This window comes from Callorhinus ursinus, unplaced genomic scaffold (assembly GCF_003265705.2).
Source record: "Callorhinus ursinus isolate GAN/ISIS: 27379988/994484 unplaced genomic scaffold, GSC_fseal_2.0 scaffold9, whole genome shotgun sequence".
Classification (NCBI taxonomy): domain Eukaryota; kingdom Metazoa; phylum Chordata; class Mammalia; order Carnivora; family Otariidae; genus Callorhinus; species Callorhinus ursinus.
In genome coordinates this window covers 55,906,899-55,920,155 of record NW_027397071.1, presented here as the reverse complement: position 1 = coordinate 55,920,155, position 13,257 = coordinate 55,906,899, and the positions used below count along the sequence as shown (strand labels likewise).

The window sequence follows — 13,257 nt, the reverse complement described above, 5'->3', positions numbered from 1 at the left end:
AGCTTGCAGGGAACAAAGGCTCCCGAGAGCAAACCCGAGCAGATTACATAGCCTGGGCCAGGAAAGGGTGGGGCAATTCCGCCTCCGGCAAAGACATTTGGGAACCACGGCAAGAGGCCCCTCTCCCAGAAGATCAGCAAGAACAGCCAGCAAGCCAAGACCAAGTTTACCGATCAATGAGAAGAGCAGAACGCCAGCGCTAGGGGAATACTGCACATAGAATTCATGGCTTTTTTACCATGATTCTTTAGTCTTTCAAAGTTAATTTTTTTAACTGTCTTTTTTTTTGAATTTTTCTTTTTCCCTTTTTCAACCAACATCCTAGCAATCCCTTTTTTAAAAAAACATTTTTATTTTTCATTTTTAGAGTCATATTCTATCCCTTCATAGTTGTTACCCTTATTTTTGGCATATATATATATATAAGTTGTTCTCTCTTTAAAATTCTGAGATACACTTTCTTCTAACAGATCACAATATACCCTAAATCTCTAGTGTATGGCTTTGTTCTAGTTTCCTGCCTGATCACATTCTCTCCCCCCGTTTTCTTTTTTTTTTAATCCTCCTCTTTCTTTTTTCAAACAACTTACCAATTCCTTTTATAACATTTTTTATAATTTTCATCTTTACAGTCATAGTCCATCCCTTCATCGTATCAACCCTTATTTTTGTACATATATAAGTTTTTCTTTCTTTAAAATTATGGGAGACACTTTCTTCTAACAGACCAAAATACACCCAAAATCAAGTGTGTGGCACTGATCTATGCACCAGCCTGATCATATTTGATCATATTCTGTTTTTTTTTGTTTTGTTCTGTTTCTGTTTGTTATCTTTTTCTTTTCTTTTCCTTTTTCTTTTCTCTTTCTTTCCCTTTCTTTTCCCCTAGTTTCAGGTCTTTTCTGATTTGTTTAGAGTATATTTTCTGGGGACATTGTTACCCTGTTAGCATTTTGTTCTCTCATTTATCTATTTTCCTCTGGACAAAATGACAAAACGAAAAAAATCACCTCAACAAAAAGAACAAGAGGCAGTACCGACTGCCAGGGACCTACTCAATATGGACATTAGTACGATGTCAGACCTAGAGTTCAGAATCATGACTTTAAAGATACTAGCTGGGCTTGAGAAAAGCATGGAAGTTATTAGAGAAACCCTTTCTGGAGAAATAAAAGAACTAAAATCTAACCAAGTCAAAATCAAAAAGGCTATTAATGAGGTGCAATAAAAAATGGGGGCACTAACTGCTAGGATAAATGAGGCAGAAGAGAGAATCAGTGATATAGAAGACCAAGTGATGGAAAAGAAAGAAGCTGAGAAAAACAGAGAGAAACAACTACAGGATCACGAGGGCAGAATTCGAGAGATAAGCGATACCATAAGACGAAATAACATTAGAATAATTGGGATCCCAGAAGAAGAAGAAAGAGAGAGAGGGGCAGAAGGTATATTGGAGCAAATAATAGCAGAGAGAACTTCCCTAATGTGGGGAAGGAAACAGGCATCAAAATCCAGGAGGCACAGAGAACCCCTCTCAAAATCAATAAAAATAGGTCAACACCCTGACATCTAATAGTAAAACTTACGAGTCTCAGAGACAAAGAGAAAATCCTGAAAGCAGCTCGGGAGAAGAGATATGTAACCTTCAATGGTAGAAACATTAGATTGGCAACAGATCTATCCACGGAGACCTGGCAGGCCAGAAAGGACTGGAATGATATATTCAGAGCACTAAACGAGAAAAATATACAGCCAAGAATACTATATCCACCTAGGCGGTCACTGAAAATAGAAGGAGAGACAAAAAGCTTCCAGGACAAACAAAAACTAAAGGAATTTGCAAACACGAAACCAGCCCTACAAGAAATATTGAAAGGAGTCCTCTAAGCAAAGAGAGAGCCTAAAAGCAACACAGACCAGAAAGGAACACAGAAAATATAGAGTAACAGTCACCTTACAGGCAATACAATGGCACTAAATTCATATCTTTCAATAGTTACCCTGAATGTAAATGGGCTAAATGCCCCAATCAAAAGACACAGGCTATCAAATTGGATTAAAAAACAAGACCCATCGATGTGCTGTCTGCAAGAGACTCATTTTAGAACCAAACACATGCCCAAATTGAAAGTGAGGGGATGGAAAACCATTTACCATGTTAATGGACACCAAAAGAAAGCTGGAATGGCAATCCTTATATCAGACAAATTAGATTTTAAAACAAAGACTGTAATAAGAGATGAGGAAGGACACTATATCCTACTTAAAGGGTCTATCCAATAAGAAGATCGAACAATTGTAAATATCTATGCCCCTAACATGGGAGCAGCCAATTATATAAGGCAATGAATAACAAAAGCAAAGAAACACATTGACAACAATACAATAATAGTGGGGGACTTTAACACCCCCCTCACTAAAATGGACAGATCATCTAAGCAAAAGATCAACAAGGAAATAAAGACTTTAAATGACACACTGGACCAAATGGACTTCACAGACATACTCAGAACATTCCATCCCAAAGCAACGGAATACACATTCTTCTCTGGTGCCCATGGATCATTCTCCAGAAGAGATCACATCCTAGGTCACAAATCAGGTCTCAACCAGTACCAAAAGACTGGAATCATTCCCTGCATATTTTCAGACCACAATGCTTTGAAACTAGAACTCAATCACAAGAGGAAAGTCGGAAAGAACTCAAATACATGGAGGCTAAAGAGCATCCTACTAAAGAATGAATGGGTCAACCAGGAAATTAAAGAATTAAAAAAATTCATTGAAACCAATGAAAATGAAAACACAACTGTTCAAAATCTTTGGGATGCAGCAAAGGCAGTCCTGAGAGGAAAGTATATAGCAATACAAGCCTTTCCCAAGAAACAAGAATGGTCTCAAGTATACAACCTAACCCTACACTTAAAGGAGCTAGAGAAAGAACAGCAAATAAAGCCTAAACCCAGCAGGAGAAGAGAAATAATAAAGATCAGAGCAGAAATCAATGAAATAGAAACCAAAAGAACAGTAGAACAGATCAACGAAACTAGGAGCTGGTTCTTTGAAAGAATCAACAAGATTGATAAACCCCTGTCCAGACTTATCAAAATGAAAAGAGAAAGGACTCACATCAACAAAATCATGAATGAAAGAGGAGAGCTCACAACCAACACCAAAGAAATACAAACAATTATAAGAACATATTATGAGCAACTCTATGCCAGCAAATTAGATAACCTGGAAGAGATGGATGCATTCCTAGAGATGTATCAACTACCAAAACTGAACCAGGAAAAGAAAGAAAACCTGAACAGACCTATAACCACTAAGGAAATTGAAGCAGTCATCAAAAATCTCCCAACAAACAAAAGCCCAGGGTCAGATGGCTTCCCATGGGAATTCTACCAAACATTACAAGAAGAATTAATACCTATTCTCCTGAAACTGTTCCAAAAAATAGAAATGGAGGGAAAACTTCCAAACTTGTTTTATGAGGCCACCGTTAACTTGATCACCAAACCAGAGAAAGACCCCATCAAAAAGGAGAATTACAGACCAATTATCCTTGGATGAACATGGATGCAAAAATTCTCACCAAAATACTAGCCAATAGGATCCAACACTACATTAAAAGGATTATTCACCAGGACCAAGTGGGATTTATCCCTGGGCTGCAAGGTTGGTTCAACATCCGCAAATCAATCAACGTGATACAATACATTAACAAAAGAAAGAACAAGCATCATATGATCCTCTCAATAGATGCAGAAAAAGCATTTGACAAAGTACAGCATCCTTTCTTGATCAAAACTCGTCAGAGTATAGGGCTAGAGGGTACATACCTCAATATCATAAAAGCCATCTATGAAAAACCTACAGTGAATATCATTCTCAATGGGGAAAAACTGCGAGCTTTCCCCCTAAGGTCAGGAACGCAGCAGGGATGTCCACTCTCACAACTGTTTTTCAACATAGTATTAGAAGTCCTAGCCACAGCAATCAGACAACAAAAAGAAATCAAAGGCATCCAGATCGGCAACTAAGACTTCAAACTCTCAGTTTTTGCAGATGATTTGAGACTTTATGTGGAAAACCCAAAAGACTCCACCCCAAAACTGCAAGAACTCATACAAGTATTCAGTAAAGTGGCAGGATATAAAATCAATGCATAGAAATCACTGGCATTCCTATACACCAACAATAAGACTGAAGAAAGACAAATTAAGGAGTTGATCCCATTTACAATTGCACCCAAAAGCATAAGATATCTAGGAATAAATCTAACCAAAGAGGCAAAGAATCTGTACTCAGAAAATGATAAAATACTCATGAAAGAAACTGAGGAAGACACAAAGAAATGGAAAAATGTTCCATGCTCATGGATTGGAAGAACAAATATTGTGAAGATGTCAATGCTACCTAAAGCAATCTACACATTCAATGCAATCCCCATCAAAATACCATCCACTTTTTTCAGAGAAATGGAACAAATAATCCTAAAATTTGTATGGAACCAGAAGAGAGCCCGAGTAGCCAGAGGAGTATTGAAAAAGAAAAGCAAAGCTGGCGGCATCACAATTCCAGACTTCCAGCTCTATTACAAAGCTGTCATCATCAAGACAGTATGGTACTGGCACAAAAACAGACACATAGATCGATGGAACAGAATAGAGAGCCCAGAAATGGACCCTCAACTCTAGGGTCAACTCATCTTCGACAAAGAAGGAAAGAATGTCCAATGGAAAAAAGACAGTCTCCTCAACAAATGGTGTTGCGAAAATTGGACAGCCACAGGCAGAAGAATGAAACTGGACCATTTCCTTACACCACACAAAAATAGACTCAAAATGGTTGAAAGACCTCAATGTGAGACAGGAGTCCATCAGCATCCTAAAGGAGAACACAGGCAGCAACCTCTTCGACCTCAGCCGCAGCAATTTCTTCCTAGAAACATCACCAAAGGCAAGGGAAGCAAGGGCAAAAATGAACTATTGGGATTCCATCAAGATAAAAAGCTTTTGAACAGGAAAAGAAACAGCCCACAAAACCAAAAGACAACCGACAGGATGGGAGAAGATATTTGCAAATGACACATCAGATAAAGGGCTAGTATCCAAAATCTATAAAGAACTTATCAGACTGAACACCCAAAGAACAAATAATCCAATCAAGAAATGGGCAGACGACATGAACAGACATTTTTCCAAAGAAGACATCGAAATAGCCAGCAGATCCATGAAAAAGTGCTCAACATCGCTCGGCATCAGGGAAATCCAAATCAAAACCTCAATGAGATACCACCTCACACCCGTCAGAATGGCTAAAATTAACAAGTCAGGGAACGACAGATGTTGGCGGGGATGTGGAGAAAGGGGAACCCTCCTACACTGTTGGTGGGAATGCAAGCTGGTGCGACCACTCTGGAAAACAGGATGGAGGTTCCTCAAAAAGTTGAAAACAGAGCTACCATAATGATCCAGCAATTGCACTACTGGGTATTTACCGCAAAGTTACAAATGTAGGGATCCCAAGGGGTACGTGCACCCCGATGTTTATAGCAGCAATGTCCACAATAGCCAAACTGTGGAAAGAGCCAAGATGTCCATCGATAGATGAATGGATAAAGAAGTTGTGGTATATATACACAATGGAATATTATGCAGCCATCAAAAGGAATGAGATCTTGCCATTTGTAATGATGTGTATGGAACTGGAGGGCGTTATGCTGAGTGAAATAAGTCAATCAGAGAAAGACAGGTATCATATGACCTCACTGATATGAGGAATTCTTAATCTCAGGAAACAAACTGAGGTTTGTTGGAGTGGGGGTGGGGTGGGAGGGTTGGGGTGGCTGGGTGGTAGATATTGGGGAGGGTATGTGCTATGGTGAGCGCTGTGAATTGTGCAAGAATGTTGAATCACAGATCTGTACCTCTGAAACAAATAATGCAATATATGTTAAGAAAAAAAAGAAGAAGAAGATAGCAGGAGGGAAGAATGAAGGGGGGGAAACTGGAGGGGGAGACGAATCATTAGAGACGATGGACTCTGAAAAAAAAAGGGGGGGGTCTAGAGGGGAGGGGGTGGGGGGATGGGTCAGCCTGGTGATGGGTATTAAAGAGGGCACGTTCTGCGTGGAGCACTGGGTGTTATGCACAAACAATGAATCATGGAACACTACATCTAAAACTAATGATGTAATGTATGTTGATTAACATAACAATAACAAATGGAAAGAATCAAAAAAAAAAAAACAAAACCTCTACCTCCTGGGTGAAGACCTCCGTGAACTCCCTCGGGCAAAGTGTGCTTCGTCCCCACTATGCTCCCACAGCATCTTCTAGATAGCCTCTTATGGCCTGGATTACATCGACTGCAATTATTGGTATAAGTCTACCTTCCTGAGACCATTAAGATTCTCAAGCAGCCAGCCTTACTCATCTTTCTATCGCTAGTGAGTAGGACACTTTCTGGCAGGTAGGAGGTCCTTAGTAAATATTTGCCAAATGGATGAATGAGTCAATCAATAAATGAATAGAAGTTGTCAGGGAACTCAAAAAAGGACTCTTCACACCTGAGCTGTGGAATTACAAGTCCTGAAGGTCTGTCACTGCAGGCATGGGGGCCAAAAGCCAGAGTCAGGCATGTTCATCAGCACTCACCACAAGTGCTCTGGAGGGATTCCTGCATCAGTGGGAAGGCTAAACCAGCAGCTTTTCAGGTTTTCCTTAACTCTGAGATTCTAGGAATTTGGGATTCTATCTCAGGACGGTTTTGTTAAGTACTGTGAAAATGAAGCCTGCCTGAGAAACATGAGACGGGGCCAACTTCTTTTTCCTTCGTGGGAATGTGCAGATTCAGATTCCTTTCCCTTAGCTCAGGAAGACCTCCTCTCGTGTGACATCTATGTTAACTGCATTCCGATAATTATCATTGCTCTACAATGTGGTGCTTAATGAGGAAGTGAAACTGACAAATGTTCAGACTAGATTTAATTCAATTATGAAACATCTTGATCCAGATTTCAAACTACAGGAAAAACCAACTGCTGAATTGTGAATGAAAATTTATTTGCCATGAAAGATGGGGATGGGCTGGGTGGCAGGGTGGTTAGGAAAAATTGTCCAGAGAATTTCGGCAATTCTTCACATTAATGGATTAACTCTTCCCACATTTGCAGCAGGGAAACTGAATTAAATCTAGGGCAAGGAAGGGGTGCCTGGGTGGCTCAGTGGGTTAAGCATCTGCCTTCAGCTCGGGTCATGATCCCAGCATCCTGGGATTGAGCCCCGCATGGGGCTCCCTGCTCAGCAGAGGGCCTGCTTTTCCCTCTTCCTCTGCTGCTCCCCTGCTTCTGCTCTCTCGCTTGCTTGCTCTATCAAATGAATAAATAAAACATTAAAAAAAATCTAGGACAAGGAAAATCAACCGAATACTGATTGTTGGGGGACAGCGGTCTTGTACAGAAACCTAGGCATTCGGAGGGTGGGAGGCAGGGAAGGCCAAAGGGAGGGCCTTTGGAGGGTCTTTCAGAGGGAGGCAGCTTTCGCTGAGATTTGTTCTTCGGGACTCCCAATTATCTTTTCAACATCAGAATGAACAAAACAGTGCACAGGCAGAATGAGGGGTCAGGAACGAGTCTGATACGGGCGAGCCTCATGGAACTCGGGCTAAAGGGGGAGAGAGGTGTTCACAGCCACCCCCCGGGGGCCGGCCTCAGCAGCAATGAGTAATGGGAATCAGAAACCGGCCTGAGTACTAATTCTGTCTAGAGGAGATGGGGGCTTGGCATTTTCTTTAATCCTAAAGGCAGTAGGTTTTAGTAGAAATTGTGTGGGTGCCTGAGTCAGAACCACCTAAGGTTCAACTTTTAGCTCTGCCACTTACCGGCTTTGTGACTGTAGGTGAGTAATGTGACCGCTGGAAGCTTCCGTGTATGTAGCCGACACCTACCTCCCAGACGTGCTCACTAAATGAGACAGGTCAAAACCACAGTCTAGGCTATCCTGTGGCTCGCAGCATACGCTCAGTAAAGACGACCTGCTTTCTCCCCAGTAAGTTCCCTTAGCCTCTCGGTGCGCGTGGCTAGTGGCCTGGTGCTATGACACAAAGAAAGAAAATGAAGGGAGGCCTGGACTTGAGATCCGATCACTGGGGTGCCTACCGGTTTCTCCCAGCATGGCTCCTTTCCAAGACACAGCAGAGAGATGTAGAGCCCTGATGTCAAGCTCTCCAGAAGGAAACTAAGGAGGAAGAGATTTTCTAATGCTTGCTCAGTGCGGTGCCTTGATTACGATGCTTAGTAAACTTGTTTCCAGCCAGAGCAGTGATGTCACAGGGCGAGGCCACAACTTACTGCTGTGCAATGAAAGCCAGGGAGAAGAGGATGGAGACAGGAGTGGGGCCCCTGGGGTGCCTGGCTTGGCAGCTGAGAAAGCGGCAGCAAGAGGAAATACTAGACGTAATAAACATGGGGGCAAGTGAACACGAAGACAGGTGCGTGACTCTGAGGTCCACGCCTGCACTCACCTTCACAGCACAGGAACCCTACAGAAACATTCACCTGCTCCTGGAATACTCCTAGGACCAGGGACCTCACTACTCTCTGAGAGCTGTCCTGTCCTCTGAGACTCAGCTCAGGTGGTTTCAAATTTCTTTCTGATATTGAACCCACATTTGCCCTCTCTTGTCATAAAACTTGAGCCTTTCTTGTAATCCTGGGTTAGCCTATAAAGTAACTGGAGGCAACTAATACACACCACCCCTCAATTTTTACAGCCCTGGGGCCATGAGAGCAACACTTCATCCTCACAGAAAATGCTCTCACATTGCTTCCTGAGTCTCACACGAGCCCTGAGATGTTGGTAGAGGATGGTGATCATTTCTACTTTGCAGAACAGAGAAATGAGTCTCAGAAACTCGAAGTGATTGGCAAAGATCACACCCAAAGTAAGGAAAGAATCTCAGGGGGAGTCTGATCATTCCTTTCAATTTCTGAATGCACGTTTCATCCGAAACACATGAATGTTGATGCCAGCTTATTAATTTGACAACTCACGTGTCCCTCCCATTTACCACTATGCCAAACTTTCAAGTCTTTCTTTTGAAGGCCAAAGAAAGTTCTGCTAGAATCCATTGACTGGTTATTCCTGATAATTAGAAAGTCTTTTATGTTAGTACAACAACATAAAAGGGTTTTAAACTGGACAATTATAGGGTGAAGAATTCTTTCTCAGCCATAAGCATATTACACGAGGTGGGAAGGAGGGGAGGGGAGGGGAGAAGACAAGGGCTGGGTGTTTCTCATGTGACAATAACATGAGGCATGCAAAGGTTTCGGTCCGTGTCATTGAAACAGTTGACCATGAAGGTTAAGTCTCAGCCAAGTTCAGTGTTGTGGGGCATAACAGCGTTGAAAGAGGCACTTCTGCAACCTGTGAATGCACCATTCCATTCTTGAGGTCCCCCTGCAGAACCGGAATCATGTTCAAAGGCTAACAGAGTGCAAAAAGCACTAAATAATGGATGTGGTAATGGGCTGCTTAGCAGACATCTTCCTCCCCACTTAGGAATGTGCATTCCTGACAGCCCCAATGAGGCCAGGATGTTTGTCTAAAGAACATGAGCAGCATTATCAGCTGGCTGGAAGGAAGACTACCTGCATGTCCCCTGTTTCTTTGAGAAGAAAAATGATGATAAATTCATCAGTTCTGAGCGCTGCTAAGTAGAGGCAGTGAAAACTCAGGAGCCCAAAGGACCTCAATGTTATGCCCAGAAGGTACTTTGCCTGCCCACGTCTTGTTCAGCCTTCAAGGCTCTGCCCAAGGGATACCGCCTTCCTCTCTGTCTCGCTAGCCAACTAACATTCCCTATCAGCCAGCATCTGTGCTACTGGAATTCAAAGACCTCAGCATAAAAATAAAGCCTGCATGCAAATCTTCCAGCTGCCTTGACTAGGAAGCGAAGAAATGTGTATTTTCGGGAATGAGTGGGATTAATCCTTCTCTTGGTTCCGAGTCCTAGAAAGGGTGGAGGGGAGGGTAGCATGACCCTAAGAACAAATCTGCTAGAAGAAGGGAACATTATAGGTCCGGATTAAAACAACCCAACAAAAGCATCCTAATATGTTATTTATAAACTGGAACAAGAAAGGTACAAGTACAGTTTAGCACCCCAAGGTTATTGGGCCTGGTGGGGTGAGCTAGCACACGGTGCATGAAGATGGGGGAGACTGAAGGCCTGGTGGGGTGAGCTAGCGCACGGGTGCGTGAAGGTGGGGGGAGACTGAAGGCCTGGTGGGGTGAGCTAGCGCACGGGTGCATGAAGGTCGGGGAGACTGAAGGCCTGGTGGGGTGAGCTAGAGCACGGGTGCATGAAGGTGGGGGAGAGTGAAGGCCTGGTGGGGTAAGCTAGCTCACGGGTGCATGAAGATGGGGGAGAGTGAAGGCCTGGTGGGGTAAGCTAGCGCATGGGTGCATGAAGGTGGGGGAGAGTGAAGACAGGGAATCGGCTTTCTCTCTGGACCTGCAGCCCAGCTCAAGACAAAACTGTGCTCCCATAAGCTGAAGCACTGAGGTGGGTAAGACCCATAAGAAATGCAGCGGATTCTAACTTCTGTGCCAAACTCTAGAATCCAATACACCAAAAGTGACACCTCAGTGAGAATATCTCTGGTGACAATGAGCCAGGGACTGAGCTCTACGACAGAGGTTTTGGGGCTGCAATCAAGGATCCTATTGGCTTCAAGGCCCACAAAAATTTACATGGGCACATGTGTAGGTTTTTTTGTTTTGTTTTGTTTTTTCATGGGGAAAGAGTATACCATCAAAAGCTCAAAGAGATCCCAAGTTCCCAGAGGAGTTACTCTAGAGAGTAATGATTAAAAGTGATTCCTGTCCTCAAGGAGCTCACAGAAAAGTAGGAGAAACAAATAGACTAGAACAGCTCACGCTGTTGAATCCCTACTCTGCACCAAGCTCTGTGCTGATTCACATCCTTCAGCTCATTTAGTCCTTAACACAAACACTCTAAGGCAGGTATTGTCTGTCATTAACCCCAAAGCCAAGGCCTTTAAGAAAATCAAAGTCATCAAAAGGAATGAAATCTTGCCATTTGCAATGACATGGATGGCACTGGAGGGTATTATGCTGAGCAAAATAAGTCAATCAAAGAAAGACACGTATCATATGACCTCACTGATATGAGGAATTCTTAATCTCAGGAAATAAACAGGGTTGCTGGAGTGGTGGGGGGGTGTGGGAGGGATGGGGTGGCTGGGTGATAGGCACTGGGGAAGGTATGTGCTATGGTGAGCGCTGTGAATTGTGCAAGACTGTTGAATCAGAGACCTGTACCTCTGAAATAATAATACACTATATGTTAAAAAAAAAAAAAAGAAGATAGCAGGAGGGGAAGAATGAAGGGGAGTAAGTTGGAGGGGGAGATGAACCACGAGAGAAGATGGACTCTGAATAACAAACTGAGGGTTCTAGAGGGGAGGGGGGTGGGGGGATGGGTTAGCCTGGTGATGGGTATTAAAGAGGGCACGTTCTGCGTGGAGCACTGGGTGTTATGCACAAACAATGAATCATGGAACACTACATCAAAAACTGATGATGTAATGTATGGTGATTAACATAACATAATAAAATTAAAAAAAAAAAAGAAAATCAAAGTCAAGGGCTCACATGGATTCATTAAGAAAAAGTAACAATGCATTGTTATCACTGCAAAGAGGGGCACAGTGGTCTCCGGGGGCGGGGTGGGGGAGGATTACTTTGGGGTAAAGAAGGCTTCCCAGAGGAGGTGTGCAATTACCTAGCATACCTGCAATCCCCTGCTCGGTGGGAACTGTTGGCTCGTGTGTTGCTTGTAATGGCAACACACAGAAATGTCCTCATGTCATCTAATCCCTATGCTCTGTTAGGGGTTTTACATAAATGTCTCCTTTAGTCCTCCAAACGAAGCTACAAGGAGGCATTATTTTCTCGTTAAGATGATGACACTGAGGTTTAGAGATGAAAAAAGATACTCAAGGACCCTCAGTAGGTGGCCAGGATGAGAGCATACCCAGGTCTGATGCTGAAAGATCAGGCCATTTCTTCTGGGGCTGATTTGTGGTTTTCCCCAGTGACTGCCCCATGCCAAGTCACTTACTGGGCTCTGGGCAGAGCTGGACCCAAGGATGAAGAAACCCAGGGGTATCTAGTGCAACAGACCACAGTGCAGTCTCCCTTCTGGTGGGAAACCTGTGGAAGGCCCCAGGCGGCTTGGAAGCTGCTGAGGATGCACTAATTTGGTTGTCTTTGGTTTACTTGTCTTTCTAGCTAAGGAGGTGGTGAAGGAGCAAACAGCAGGATCACAGCAGGGATTTTCAGAGCACGGAGGAGTCCTAGGGAACATGCACTCATCAGAGAGGCAGGTCTATAGGGGCAAGCCTGGAGGACAGGAAGGTCCCCGAACAGTGAGGGATGTGGGGTATTTAAAGTACCTCTGGGAGGTTTAGGCAAGTGGGATCAAGCTTCCAATGCATATGCTATCTTCTCCTCAAAACCATTTAGTGAAGTTGGGTTCAGCTCCTCTTCTTGGTGGATGAGAAGAGTGAGGCACAGAGAAACAAGGGAACTTAGGGGAAGTCCCACAGGTTGTTAAGAGCAGCAGTTGAGATTCCAAACCAAGCAACTGCCTCTCTCTCCCTTAGGGCTGGTGCTTTGGACTTGCGACCTCTCTTTGGCTTTTAAAAAGTTGACACTGTTCATGGAAAAGCCAGCCTCAGCCCAGATGCTTCTAGGACTCTGGAAACAGAGGGCTGGGAGCTCCTGCAGGCCAGTCTGGAAACGGAGGGCTGGGAGCTCCTGCAGGCCAGTCTGGAAACGGAGGGCTGGGAGCTCCTGCAGCCAGGAGTTCAGGCAGCCCAGATAGTTCCCAAGCAAAACTTTAGCACATTTACTTAATGCCTATTTCAGAGTCAGAAAAACAGGGCATTCCCTTTAAAAGAAAGTACCAGGGATTTTCATCAATTCTTTCTACAGGGCAGAGTCATTTGCATGTTTATGAAACCCTCCTAGTATGGCTGTATCATGCCTGGCTTCCACATGCCAGGCCCTGGGCTTGCTTCTGGTAGTTCAGGAACCTGAGGAAGCTCCTAGAAGTAATGGGCAAAGAGAAGAGTTTCAACACTGTGTGCTAAGTGCCGTGAAAATAGAGGAATGATAAGGAGTGGAGCACAGAGGGAGGGGTGAGACCAGAAAGTCTCCC

General features: G+C 43.6%; 1 protein-coding gene across 11 annotated transcripts in view; it reads right to left on the bottom strand.

Annotated features, from left to right (window-relative positions):
* DAB1 (DAB adaptor protein 1) overlaps positions 1-13,257 on the bottom strand; it is a 1,161,086-nt gene that overhangs the window by 52,286 nt on the left and 1,095,543 nt on the right. The gene's annotated exons all lie outside the window — the stretch shown is intronic.